We start from the raw sequence: 13784 nt of genomic DNA, 5'->3' as shown, positions 1-13784 counted from the left end.
CTTTTTTCCCCCACTGTGTGTATATATATATATATATATATATATATATATATATATATATATATATATATTTACAAAAAAATATATGGGGGATTGGAAATGACACAGACAATTACGTTGATGGAATCTAAAATCTATCTGCACTATTAAGCCAGAGCTTGGCCATGTATTATACTGCTAGTGCTGTCTGGTCTTCTTTGCATAATAACCGTAGCATAGAGAGAACAGCAGGTCGAAGAGGTGAACAGAGCTACGTCATGGACAATACAATGTCTTCTGTATCCGTTCAGAGACCCGGTAGCCACCTCACAGTTAATCTAAGTTTGACTGTGTAAGAGACAGAGACAGAGACAGAGGCAGAGGCAACAACAGAGAACAGCGGAGGCTCCTCAGAGCAGGAAGGGGAGGACCATCCTCCTCAGTGAATGTCATAAAAATAAAAATAGTGGAACATTAAAAAAGTTAACCTTTAAAGACAAAACTATACTAAATATGTCACCAAATAATTGATTAAAACCCAGTTTTGCAATGAAGGTCTACAGTAGCCTCAACAGCACTCTGTAGGGTAGCACCATGGTGTAGCCAGAGGACAGCTAGTTTCTGTCCTCCTCTGGGTACATTGACTTCAGTACAAAACCTAGGAGGCTCGTGGTTTTCACCCCCTTCAATAGACTTACACAGTAATTATGACAACTTCCGGAGGACATCCTCCAACCTATCAGAACTCTTGCAGCATGAACTGACATGTTGTCCACCCAATCAAGGGATCAGAGAATGAATCTAGTACTGAAACATAAGCTACAGCTAGCTAGCACTGTAGTGCATAAGACATGGTGAGTAGTTGACTCAAAGAGAGAGAAAGACAATAATTGAACAGTTTTGAACAAATTAATTTCTTCAAAAATTAAGGAGAAGCAAGAGCGAGTGAGAGAGATATTTTGTTGTATTTTCTTTCACTTTCACTAGCCTACTTAACTAGTGAATGCAGCTAGCTAGTTTAGCCTACTCAAACACCTGGCTCAGACAGAGAGGGATGCTATGGTAGCTAGCTGGCTATGGCTATCCAACACTGGAACTCTTCCATGTCAAGGTAAGCTTTTGGTTTTATTCATTTATTGCCACTGAGGCCCGCCGGTGTAACTGCTAAACTGCTTGCTGCTGACTGTACACTGTACTGCATGATTGTAGCAGGTTTACTAACACATTAGTACTAGTAGCTATGTTGACTATTACGTTAATATGGTGACAACGATGTAGGCTGTGTGTTACGGTTATGATAGGAAGGTTTGGCTTGGATTTTTTTTCCCGCCTGGTCACAGAAAGCTGATGTGATGTGCACTGATGTCCAGAAGTGAAGGGAAAAGGTGAGAGGAGTAGAGCACGTAGATGCAAGAAGGAATTATACAACGATCAAAGGGAGTATGATTTTTAAAATGTGGCTGCTATGAAAGTGAACTGTGTTTGCATGTGATCGGGGTGTATTCATTCTGCCGATTCTGTTGAAAAAGGTTTCTTAAATGGAAGCAAACAGAACGAAACGGGGATACACATACCTGAATTTGTCCAATAGAAACATTTGTTTGCAACTGTTGGACTAATGATTACAACCTAGATCAGCTAGATGCAAGCAAGAGTGTGCAAGGCGGTATTGAATGTGTCACTGTCTGTCACCTTGATTACACCTTGATTCACTCAAATTTCTCTCAACCTGTGCACCTACGTTGTAAACTTTCATTCATAGCCTATGTTGTAGCAACCTCATGGTGGGTATAGTAACAAACCACTAGAATGGCATTTCAATATTTTATTTTAAAACTTGTGACAAGTGAGTGCTAAATGTTCGTAAGTCTTACTTGTCGATGTTGACTTATTAGTTTGTGGCTCAAACAGTTCAGACTGGACAGTCGGTTTTGTGAGAAGACATCTTCGGAATTAAGACGTTGGCGTCAGAAAGTTCCGATGACTGCCGTAAAGCTTGTGGATGTCGTGAAAGTCCTCTCTTTCGATGATTCAGTCGTATGAGTTGCTAGCTTAAACGGTTTGGGTTTTACAGGTGATTTTCTTGTCCAGATCCTATCATGTGTAGAAAAACATTGCTTTCAAAGGCCTCATGTTATGGAATAGGCGCAAGCTTTATGTCGGCGTTAAGAGGGGATTGATCTGCAGGTAAGTCTCTAGCATAAACACACAGGGAGCTATTCAATATTCAAAATGACGTCACGTGTGACGTGCGGGGCATTCAATTGACTCTTTAGAACACACTTTGACAGCATCGTGATTGTATAAAGAAACAATACTCTCATAATCTACAACGTTATTATTAAATCACACACAATGTTATAAAATGTCAAACTAAATGTGGTAATTTTACAACAGAAAAATACTACTAAAAGTTCTGCAGCCTCCAACAGAATCAGTGAATGGTAGACTCCAAATCCTGTATGGCCACATCGTTAAGAGCCATCGTCTACTCTCTCCTACCAGCTCCAATAGCTCCTTTCAGTAAAAGTTACCTGGTCAGACAAACTCTAAAGATATGGAATAACTTAAAGCTGAACCTATATATTAAAGATATATACGTACTACCTCCTCCTCTACCCCTACCTCCTCTACCCCTAGACATACTGTACGTACTACCCTACTCCCCCCGGTTTATAACCATCTATTTCCAACATCCCTTGCAGACAAACATTTGGATATATGGAGATAAAAATTGTGTGAAATCACATTATGACCTTTATAAAGATTGCACCTTTGAATCATTTGAATATCTCTGAAATAAATTAAATATTCCAAATTCCCACTTCTTTAGATACTAACAAGCCTGCGATTGGACCAAAAACAAAAATGAATGATTTCCCAAAGGTGCAATCTCACAACAAAAGGGTGTCTATCAGCTGTTTATACAAAATTACTAACTGTTTGGAGTCCTTGCCTAAAGACATTGCGATCAACTTGGGAACAGGATTTAGGAATAAAATGAGTTGGGAAAGTATTCTTCAAATTGGGTCATTCATCCCCCTTCCTCTCCACTGTAACTATTCCCCAGGTCATATTAGTGTGTAGCTTAAACTGTTCGGACGTTACAGACAGAAGTTGGCAGATTGGCCGTACTGACTTCATACGAGTCCTCTACAGTGCATAAGGGAAAGTATTCAGACCCCTTCACTTTTTACACATTTTGTTACGTTACAGCCTTATTATAAAATGGATGAAATAATTTTTCCCCCCTCATCAATCTACACACAATACCCCATAATGACAAAACAAAAACAGGTTTTTAGAAATGTCTGCAAATGTATTAAAAATAAAATACAGAAATATGACATTTACATAAGTATTCAGACCCTTTACTCAATACTTTCTTGAAACACATTTGGCAGCGATTACAGCCTAGAGTCTTCTTGGGTATGACACTACAAGCGTGGCACACCTGTATTTGGGGAGTTTCTCCCATTCTTATCTGCAGATCCTCTCATGCTATGTCAGGATGGATGGGGAAAATGGATGCACAGCTATTTTCAGGTCTCTCCAGAGATGTTCGATCGGGTTCAAGTCCGGGCTCTGGCTGGGCCACTCAAGGACCCGAAGCCACTCCTGCGTTGTCTTGGCTGTGTGCTTAGGGTCGTTGTCCTGTTGGAAGGTGAACCTTTGCCTCAATCCACTCGATCCTGATTAGTCTACCAGTTCCTGCCGCTGAAAAACAAATAGTTCAATCTTGGTTTCATCAGACCAGAGAATCTTGTTTCTCATGGTCTAAGAATCCTTTAGGTGCCTTTTGGCAAACTCCAGTGGGCTGTCATGTGCCTTTTACTGAGGAGTGGCTTCCATCTGGCCACTCTACCATAAAGGCCTGATTGGTGGAGGGCTGCAGAGATAGTTGTCCTTCTGGAAGGTTCTCCCATCTCCACAGAGGATCTCCGGAGCTGTTCAGGAGCCTGTTGATGTCAGACTTGATGCACCGGTACCTCTTGCCATGCGGAAGCAGAGAGAATAGTCTGTGGCTTGGGTGGCTGGAGTCTTTAACAATTTTCCGGGCCTTTCTTTTACACCATCTGATCTAGAGGATCTGGATGGCAGGGAGCTCGGCCCCAGTGATGTACTGGGCTGTCCGAACCACCCTCTGTAGCGTCATGCGATCGAGGGCGGTGCTATTGCCATACCAATGGTACAGCTGAATAACTATTTGAGGGCCCATGCCAAACCTTTTCAACCTCCTGAGGGAGAAGAGGCACTGTTGTGCCTTCTTCACGACTGTGCGATTGTGTGTGGACCATTTAAGTCCTTAGTGATTTGGGCACAGAGGAACCTGAAGCTCTCGACCTGCTTCACTGCAGCCCTGTCGATGTGGATTGGGGCGTGCTCTCCACCCCACCGTTTCCTGTAGTCCACGATCAGCTCCATGGTCTTACTGACGTTGAGGGAGAGGTTGTTGTCCAGCCCCACACTGCCAGGTCACTGACCTCCTCCCTGTAGGCTGTCATCGTTGCCAGTGATCAGGCCTACCACAGTCGTGTTGTCAACAAATTTGATGATGGTGTTGGAGTCGTGTGTGGCCATGCAGTCATTCGTGAACAGGGAGTACAGGAGGGGACTAAGCACACACCCCTGCGGGGCCCCCGTGTTGAGGGTCAGCGTGGCGGTGGTGATGTTGCCTATCAGGTGGTCCAGGATCCAGTTGCAGAGGGAGGTGTTCAGTCCCAGGGTCCTAAGCTTGGTGACGAGCTTGAATGTTGAGCTGTAGTTAAGGAACAGCATTCTCACGTAAGTATTCCTGGGTGAGGGCCGTGTGAAGTGCAATTGAGACTGCGTCGTCTATGGACCTGTTGGGGCGACCAACCATCCAAGATCCCCCATCAGTTCCCCTCGAGAGCTGCCCCTCAACCATCCCCCACAAGTCCTTCCCAAAAAACCTCCCCCTTCACTCCTGTAATGATGTAATTTCATAGTGTCGTGTGGACCAGGTTAGAGTTAGTAGATAAGTGGCTTGGTGCCACAGAGTCTGCATTCCTTATGTCAAAGGAGATTACTGATGAATAATTGATGGACAGGATACAGTGACAGGGGTAAAGGGTAATAACTTCAGAGAAGGGAGTGCCCACTGATGGGTAACAGATGTTCCTGAAGAACCTTGTAACAGAGTGTATATATAGAGAGAGTGAATCTGTCACGATCGTCGGTGAGAGAGGAGGACCAAGGCGCAGCGTTGCAGGCAAACATACTCTTTATTTAGAGACACGATCAAAAACAACAAAACGATAACGTGACAGTTCACGGTCTAACACAAACAGACTAGAAACAAGATCCCACAACATTTGTGGGCAAATAGCCTCTATAAATATGGCTCCCAATCAGAGACAACCAGCCACAGCTGACACTCGTTGCCTCTGATTGGGAACCACTCTGGCCAACACAGAAATACAACCTATAGAATATCCACACCCTGGCTCAACATATAGAGTCCCAGAGCCAGGGTGTGACAGTACCCCCCCCTAAAGGCGCGGACTGCGACCGCACCTAAACGTACACACACTGTTCCACCTAAGACAGGAGAGGAGGAGCGCCCAGGATTTTGCGCTGGAGTTCAGGACATTGGCAGCCAGCGCAGGATGGAATGAGAGGGCCCTGATCAACCACTATTGTTGCAGCCTAAGGGAGGACGTTCAGCTGGATCTGGCCTGCAGGGATACCAATCTCAACCTGGACCAACTGGTGGAGATGTCCATTAGGCTGGATAACCTGTTGGAGACCCGCAGACGTTCTGATCAGGGCCCATTCATTCCATCCCCCAGCACCTCCGACTCTACCCCCATGGAGCTCGGAGGTGCTGCGCTTAGGGAGACCAGGAGAGGGACCGTCCCCTGCACCAACTGTGGCCGCAGAGGACACACTGCGGGTCGGTGCTGCGGAGGGTCCCCAGGGAGTCGAGGCAGTAAGCAGAGCACTGGTCGACCATCTCAGGTGAGTAAGCACCCGACTCACCCAGAGCTCCCTGTTGGTCAGTTGTGTATAGAGGTTGTTTTTCCTGAGTTTTCTCCTCATTCCCAGCATAAGGCGCTAGTAGATTCAGGCGCAGCTGGGAATTTTATTTATTGTCAATATTCACATAGTTTAGGGATTCCTACTGTTCGTGTTGATGTGCCCTTCCCTTCCCACGCATTAGATAGTCGCCCGCTAGGGTCAGGCCTAATCAGGGTGGTTACCGCACCACTCTTAATGAGGACGCAGGGGGGTCATGAGGAGAGGATTAGTCTCTATCTGATTGATTCTCCTGCGTATCCTGTGGTGTTGGGACTTCCCTGGTTAACCACTCATGACCCCACTATTTACTGGCAACAGAGGGCTCTCAAGGGATGGTCCAGTCAGTGCTCAGGGAGGTGTGTAGGGGTTTCCTTGGGGGCTACTACGGTGGAGAGTCCAAACCAGGTCTCCACAGTGCACATTCCTTCCGAGTATGCCGATTTGGCTCTCGCCTTCAGTAAAAAGAGGGCGACTAAATTACCACCCCATCACCCGGGGGATTGTGCGATAAATCTCCAGGTAGGCGCTGCACTTCCCCGGAGTCACGTGTATCCTCTGTCACAGGCGGAGAAGGCGGCTATGGAAACGTATGTCTCCGAATCTCTGAGACAGGGATACATTCGGCCTTCCACTTCATCTGTTTCCTCGAGTTTCTTTTTCGTGAAGAAGAAGGATGGTGGGTTACGCCCGTGCATTGATTACCGGGGGCTTAATCAGATCACTGTCAAGTACAGCTATCCCTTACCTCTGATAGCTTGTATGACGGAATCACTGCACGGGGCGCGCTTCTTCACGAAATTGGATCTCAGGAGCGCGTACAATCTGGTGCGTATTCGGGAGGGAGATGAGTGTAAGACGGCATTCAGCACCACCTTAGGACACTATGAGTACCTCGTCATGCCATACGGGTTGATGAATGCTCCATCAGTCTTCCAAGCCTTTGTCGATGAGATTTTCAGGGATCTGCACGGACAGGGTGTAGTGGTGTATATTGATGACATTTTCATATACTCCGCTACACGGGCTGAGCATGTGTCCCTGGTGCGTAAAGTACTTGGACGACTGTTGAAGCATGACCTGTATGCCAAGGCGGAGAAATGCCTGTTCTTTCAGGAGTCCATCTCCTTCCCACATGTCCGCGTCTGGGGTGAGGATGGAGAGTGACTGCATTTCGGCTGTGCGTAATTGGTCAACTCCAACCACGGTGAAGGAGGTGCAGCAATTTTTGGGGTTTGTCAATTACTACCGGAGGTTTATCCGTGGCTTTGGTCAGGTAGCGGCTCCCATTACGTCGTTGCTGAAGGGGGGACCGGTGCGTCTGCGGTGGTCAGCTGAGGTGGACAGGGCGTTCAATCATCTGAAGAACCTGTTTCCTCGGCTCCAGTGCTGGCTCATCCGGATCCCTCCTTGGCTTTCAAGGTTGAGGTGGACGCGTCGGAGGCTGGGATAGGTGCTGTACTTTCCCAGCGCTCGGGCACACCACCCAAGCTCCGCCCCTGTGCGTTCTTTTCTAAGAAGCTCAGTCCGGCGGAGCGCAACTATGATGTGGGGGACCGGGAGCTGTTGGCTGTAGTCCAAGCTCTGAAAGCGTGGAGACATTGGCTTTTCTCATTTTGACTGACCACCGCAATCTGGAGTACATCTGGGCGGCGAAGAGATTAAACCCTCGCCAGGCAAGGTGGTCAATGTTTCTCACCCGTTTTTGTTTCACGCTTTCGTACAGGCCAGGTTCCCAGAACGCTAAGGCAGATGCTCTGTCCCGACTGTATGACACGGAGGAGGGTACCGTGGAGCCCACTCCCATACTTCCGGCGTCGTGTCTGGTGGCACCGGTGGTGTGGGAGGTGGACGCGGACATCGAGCGGGCATTGCGTAACGAACCCACTCCTCCCCAGTGTCCAGAGGGTTGTGTGTACGTCCCGCTGGAGGTCCGCGATCGTTTGATCTATTGGGCTCACACGTCACCCTCCTCTGGTCATCCTGGCATCGGTCGGACAGTGCATTGTCTTAGTGGGAAGTACTGGTGGCCCACCTTAGCTAAGGACGTGAGGGTTTATGTTTCCTGCTGCTCGGTGTGCGCCCAGTGTAAGGCTCCTAGACACCTGCCCAGAGGGAAATTGCAACCCCTACCCATTCCACAACGACCGTGGTCCCACCTATCGGTGGATTTCGTGACGGATCTTCCCCCCTCACAAGGGAACACCACAATCCTGGTCGTTGTGGATCAGTTTTCTAAGTCCTGCTGCCTCATTCCTCTGCCCGGTCTCCCTACGGCCCTACAGACTGCTGAGGCCCTACAGTGAGGGAAAAAAGTATTTGATCCCCTGCTGATTTTGTACGTTTGCCCACTGACAAAGACATGATCAGTCTATAATTTTAATGGTAGGTTTATTTGAATAGTGAGAGACAGAATAACAACAAAAAAATCCAGAAAAACGCATGTCAAAAATGTTATAAATTGATTTGCATTTTAATGAGGGAAATAAGTATTTGACCCCTCCGCAAAACATTACTTAGTACTTGGTGGCAAAACCCTTGTTGGCAATCACAGAGGTCAGACGTTTCTTGTAGTTGGCCACCAGCTTTGCACACATCTCAGGAGGGATTTTGTCCCACTCCTCTTTGCAGATCTTCTCCAAGTCATTAAGGTTTCGAGGCTGACGTTTGGCAACTCGAACCTTCAGCTCCCTCCACAGATTTTCACTGGGATTAAGGTCTGGAGACTGGCTAGGCCACCCCAGGACCTTAATGTGCTTCTTCTTGAGCCACTCCTTTGTTGCCTTGGCCGTGTGTTTTGGGTCATTGTCATGCTGGAATACCCATTCACGACCCATTTTCAATGCCCTGGCTGAGGGAAGGAGGTTCTCACCCAAATTTTGACGGTACATGGCCCCGTCCATCGTCCCTTTGATGCAGTGAAGTTGTCCTGTCCCCTTAGCAGAAAAACATCCCCAAAGCATAATGTTTCCACCTCCATGTTTGACGGTGGGGATGGTGTTCTTGGGGTCATAGGCAGCATTCCTCCTCCTCCAAACACGGCGAGTTGAGTTGATGCCAAAGAGCTCGATTTTGGTCTCATCTGACCACAACACTTTCACCCAGTTCTCCCCTGAATCATTCAGATGTTCATTAGCAAACTTCAGACAGGCCTGTATACGTGCTTTCTTGAGCGGGGGACCTTGCGGGCTCTGCAGGATTTCAGTCCTTTACGGCATAGTGTGTTACCAATTGTTTTCTTGGTGACTATGGTCCCAGCTGCCTTGAGATCATTGACAAGATCCTCCCGTGTAGTTCTGGGCTGATTCCTCACCGTTCTCATGATCATTGCAACTCCACGAGGTGAGATCTTGCATGGAGCTCCAGGCCAAGGGAGATTGACAGTTATTTTGTGTTTCTTCCATTTGCGAATAATCACACCAACTGTTGTCACCTTCTCACCAAGCTGCTTTGCGATGGTCTTGTAGCCCATTCCAGCCTTGTGTAGGTCTACAATATTGTCCCAGACATCCTTGGAGAGCTCTCTGGTCTTGGCCATGGTGGAGAGTTTGGAATCTAATTGATTGATTGCCTCTGTGGACAGGTGTCTTTTATACAGGTAACAAGCTGAGATTAGGAGCACTCCCTTTAAGAGTGTGCTCCTAATCTCAGATCGTTACCTGTATAAAAGACACTTGGGAGCCAGAAATCTTTCTTACTTATTTCCCTCATTAAAATGCAAATCAATTAATAACATTTTTGACATGCGTTTTTCTGGATTTTTTTGTTGTTATTCTGTCTCTCACTGTTCAAATAAACCTACCATTAAAATCATAGACTGATCATGTCTTTGTCAGTGGGCAAAAGTACAAAATCAGCAGGGGATTTTTTCCCTCACTGTATATTCAAAACCAACTAAACAGCAAAATTAATGTTTCAATGGAACCAACCAAAATCATACAATTATTTAATACAAAATAAATGTCACCAAAATCAAGGTTTCATCATTTTTGGCACTCCTCATTTAGTACTTAGTGCAACCACCTCTGGCAAGGATAACAGCATGGAGTCTTTTCCTGTAATGTTTGACAAGGTTAAGGAACACATTTGGAGGGATTTTGGACCATTCCTCTATGCAGATCCTTTCAAGATCCTTCACATTCTTGGGGTTGCGCTTATCAACTGCCCTCTCCAACTCAGCCCACAGATTTTTGATTGGATTGAGGTCCGGCGACAGATGTGTGGATCTTGAGGTATGTTTTGGGTCATTGTCTTGTTAGAAAGTCCGCCTACGGCCAAGTCCCAGCCTTCTGGCAGAGGCAACCAGATTGTCAGCCAAAATTGCCTGATACTTGGTGGAATTCATTATGCCATCAATCTTTCTTCTGGCAACCCTTCCAAAGAGCCTGTGGTTGTGGAGGTGGCGTCTGATGGTGCTTTTTGAAACCTGGTGACCCCAAGACGCCACCAAGGCCTGCGATTCTTTAACAGTGATTTATGGGGATTTTTTTGATTCTCTCACCATCCTCCTCCCTATCCTGGGGGGCAAAATGCATTTGCAACCTCTACCCGTGAGGTTTTCAACTGTTCCATATCTTTTTATTTTTTTAATAATTGCCCTGACAGTGCTCAGTGGTATATTCAATTGTTTGTGACAAAGGGATATTGCATGCGTGTTACCTCATTTTCATACCCTAGTGAAACCGGAAGTGATGTAATGGCTCAATATAGTTCCTGAAGAGTTAGATAAACATAAATAAGTGGAATTTAATTCCTGGTGTAATTTTGGTAGATGTTATTTACAATAATCTTTAAGGGTGCCATTAATTGTGAAACCTTGATTTGGAGGACATTGATTTTTAATTAAATCAATAAATGATTTTGGTGGGTTCCATTGGAACATTAATATAGTACAGTATTTCTCACATGTTGGTATTTTGAGTTTATCTCTGTAATTATATTGTTTATATTTTTTTAAGTATTGTTTGTGCATTGCCAGTCAGGGGTGCCAGTAATTTTGGAGCCCACTGTATATATATAAAAGGGGGATTGGATGTCAGTGTCACGCTCTGGCTCCGGGACTTTGTATGTTGAGCCAGGGTGTGTTCGTTTCGTTGTGTTCTGTTTGGTTGGGTTGTTCTATGTGGTTGTATTTCTTTGTTTGGATGAGTGACTCCCAATCAGAGGTAACGAGTGTCAGCTGGTCGGCTCGTTATCTCTGATTGGGAGCCATATTTAAACTGTCATTGTTCACCTTGGGGTTGTGGGTTTTTGTTCTATGTTCAGTCGTTGTCACTGAGGACTTCATGATCGTGTTTTGTTTTGTATTCTCGTGTATTGCATTAAAGTCAATATGTTCGCTACCAACGCTGCGCTTTGGTCCTACTTCATAGACGATCGTGACAGAAAAACCCACCTTAACCAGATCAAGCAGCGTGACGAGGAGAGAGGATGGACGTGGGAGGAGATGATTGCGAGTCTGGCAAGAGGGAGAGAGGCCTGGGCCACGGGGAGGAGAGACCCCCAGGAAATTTTTAGGGGGGGGCTCACGACGTCGGGGCAGCAGGTGTACGGGTTAGAGCGGTGCAAAGCGTTGGCAGAGAAGGCCGCCAGGTTAGGGGGGCCACTGGGCACAGAGGAGAGGGAAAGTGTGGAGGCACGGCGAGAGGTACTGGGGTGTGTTACCAGTCCGGTCCGGCCCGTTCCTGATCCTTGCGTGGGGCCAGTGGTGTGTGTCCCCAGTACGGTCCGGCCTGTTCCTGCCATTCCCACCAAGGCAGTGGTGCGCGTCGTCAAACCAGCCCGGCCTGTTCCTGCCATTCCCACCAAGTCTGTGGTGTGCGTCGACAGCCCGGCCCGGCCTGTTCCTGCTATTCCCACCAAGTCAGTGGTGCGCGTCGTCAGCCCAGCCCGGCCTGTTCCTGCCATTCCCACCAAGTCAGTGGTGCACGTCGTCAGCCCAGCCCGGCCGGTTCCTGCCATTCCCACCAAGTCAGTGGTGTGCGTCGACAGCCCAGCCCGGCCTGTCCCTGCTCCACGCACCAAGCCTACGAGGTGCGTCGCCAGTCCGGCCTGTCCCTGCTCCACGCACAAAGCCTACGGTGTGCGTCGCCAGCCCAGCCCGGCCTGTTCCTGCTCCACGCACAAAGCCTACGGTGTGCGTCGCCAGCCCAGCCCGGCCTGTCCCTGCTCCACGCACAAAGCCTACGGTGTGCGTCGCCAGCCCGACCCGGCCTGTTCCTGCCACTCGCACCAAACCAGGGGTGCGAGTCGCCAGCCTGGTCCAACCCGTTCCTGCTACTCGCACCAAGCCAGGGGTGCGAGGCGTCAGCCTGGTCCAGCCCGTTCCTGTTACTCGCACCAAACCAGGGATGCGAGTCGTCAGCCTGGTCCAGCTCGTTCCTGCTACTCGCACCAAACCAGGGAATGGAGTCGTCAGTCCGGTGAGGCCCGTTCCTGTTCCACGCACCAAGCCAGGGGCGCGTGTCGTCAGTCCGGCTCCGACCAGCGGGGCTAGACAGGACCAGGGGTACTTTGGGGGGTTGGAGAGGAGGTGGGGATCAGGGCCGGAGCCAGAACCACCGCCGAGGAGGTATGCCCACCCAGCCCTCCCTTGTTTAGCCCTTATTGAGGCGCGGTCGCAGTCCGCTCTGGCTCCGGGACTTTGTATGTTGAGCCAGGGTGTGTTCGTTTCGTTGTGTTCTGTTTGGTTGGGTTGTTCTATGTGGTTGTATTTCTTTGTTTGGATGAGTGACTCCCAATCAGAGGTAACGAGTGTCAGCTGGTCGGCTCGTTATCTCTGATTGGGAGCCATATTTAAACTGTCATTGTTCACCTTGGGGTTGTGGGTTTTTGTTCTATGTTCAGTCGTTGTCACTGAGGACTTCATGATCGTGTTTTGTTTTGTATTCTCGTGTATTGCATTAAAGTCAATATGTTCGCTACCAACGCTGCGCTTTGGTCCTACTTCATAGACGATCGTGACAGTCAGCCTCTGGAGTGCCAATGCGCCTCACTATGGCCGTCTGCTGCTATAGAAATCCACTCTGTTGACCCCTGCTTCAGGACCTGAGAGAACAGAGAGAGACAAGAGAATGGCAACATGGTCTCTAAACCACATAGGGGGCAGTCGTTGACACAGATATTAGCAAACTAGGCAGAAACAAGGCTGAAAGAAACTTTAAAAAGACTGACATCTACTCCAAAGAAAAATAGTCTTCCACCTCAATTATGAGAACAGCAGGTACCTGAGTAGTAGAGGAAGTTGGAACGGTCATCACAGAGCCGCTCCACCCAGAGGAAGTTTCCTCTGTTGGCCCCGTTGGTCATCGCTCCACAGGGGTTGGAGATGTCCTTACTAGGGGGGACGCCGTTCACCCAGTGGTTGTAGTGAATACGGTCTCCGGTCATCCAGTACCACGTGTCTTCCATGATGTACCTGCAGGCAGAGAAAGAATTGCTGAAAAGCTACCTCACTTTGAAACAAAGGTGCATGAACAGTGGAGCAAACTGAAGATGAGAAGATTTTCAGCCACTGTTGGTACAGGACAATGGACGTTTGCTACAGAAATCTATATTTGACTGTTAAAACCATCAGGTAGTGTACCTGCCCAGGCACAGCCACACATGGGAGGTGAGGGGGGTGATGAGGTCATTGTCCTTCACCAGGTTCTCCAGCTCCATCTACTCTGTCTCATTGCGCACACTGACCAGGTCCCAGTAGTGGTCTCTGCAGTAGAACAGAGCATCGGACCAGCACAGCTTCTCCCTCACCACCATCATCTTCC

Source organism: Coregonus lavaretus, assembly GCF_964263955.1.
Source record: "Coregonus lavaretus genome assembly, contig: HAP1_SCAFFOLD_7226, whole genome shotgun sequence".
In the NCBI taxonomy this organism is placed as follows: domain Eukaryota; kingdom Metazoa; phylum Chordata; class Actinopteri; order Salmoniformes; family Salmonidae; genus Coregonus; species Coregonus lavaretus.
This window is presented reverse-complemented; position numbering follows the sequence as displayed.